Source organism: Echinops telfairi, unplaced genomic scaffold (genome assembly GCF_000313985.2).
Source record: "Echinops telfairi isolate 266 unplaced genomic scaffold, ASM31398v2 ScPeMD7_7425;HRSCAF=8463, whole genome shotgun sequence".
Taxonomy (NCBI): domain Eukaryota; kingdom Metazoa; phylum Chordata; class Mammalia; order Afrosoricida; family Tenrecidae; genus Echinops; species Echinops telfairi.
In genome coordinates, this window is record NW_022111325.1 from 161,932 (window position 1) to 163,012 (window position 1,081).

Here is a 1,081-nt window from a genome sequence, read left to right on the forward strand (position 1 = left end):
GAAATGATGTACAAATACGCTTTACACAATTGATGTGTGTATGGATTGGGATAACAGTTGTATGAGCCCCTAATAAAATGTTTAAAAATAAAAAATAAAAAAATAATTGTTGGAGTAAAAAAGAACTAGTGGCAGATGCAGGGTTTGGAGGGCACATAAGAAGTCAGGATTTTTTCTCTGCTCTGTTGGGCTTGGACACTGGTTTCCTTAGGCAGTCCCCAACCTATCCAACCCCTTTGCCCTAGTGCCTGAATGACCTGATATTAGGGAGTGTCCCATTATACAAGTGGGGGACAGGGCAAAAAGAGCGTCCGGGTTGGAGGGGGCTGGGGCAGAGCTGGAGCGGGGAGATAAGGTCTCAGCAGGAAGGAGAGGAGAGGCCACTGGACTCAGCCAGCCGGTTTCCGGACTCAGGCCCAGAGAGCTGCACCCACATAGGATGGCCAAGGGACCAGGGGAGTGGGCCTGTGGCATCTCCTTGATCATTCTGAGATCTGGACCTGAAGGGTGGGTTCAATTGGGTCCTCAGTCTCACCAGCACAGCCACCCTCACCCAGGAGGGGAGGCAGCTAGGGTGCCGGTGACTCGGGCTTGAAAACCACTTCCTTCTTGAGAAGTAGGAAGGAGGCAATACCCAAGGAACCTGGCGGCAGCGGCTGCAGGAAAGTCCTGGGGAGGTTCCTGAGCAGGAAGAAGGAAGCTGCTGACCTCACCTCCTGCCCAAAGCCCACCCACAACTCTTGTCCTAGACCTCTCATTGGCCTCCCAGCCCCCAGAAGCCTCAGCTTCTTCCCACCTCAGGGAGACTCGGCCAGGACCACAGTCTGAGGCAGGGGTCTCTGGGCATCTGCAGAAGCATCCTTCCTGGCTGGCACTGATCCCCCCTCGGCGTTCTACATACTCTACGCACTCCACCCCGAGCACACACACACACATACACACACCTTCCTCCCTTTGCAGAGGGTCACACAGCTTGTCGCCCCTCAGCCTCACCAAGGGAACAGGGAGCCGAGGAGGGAGGACTCACCAAAGGAAGGAGCAAGCGCAAAGACTCCCAGCAGCAGGAATAAGCTCACTCCCA

The 1,081-nt window shown here is 54.8% G+C and overlaps 1 protein-coding gene across 1 annotated transcript in view; it reads right to left on the reverse strand.

Annotated features, from left to right (window-relative positions):
• S100A5 (S100 calcium binding protein A5) overlaps positions 1-1,081 on the reverse strand; it is a 4,841-nt gene extending 3,760 nt beyond the window's left edge. The window contains exon 1 of the mRNA XM_004714618.2: positions 1,028-1,081. The gene's annotated coding sequence lies outside the window, so the exon portion shown is untranslated. The remainder of the gene's footprint in view (positions 1-1,027) is intronic.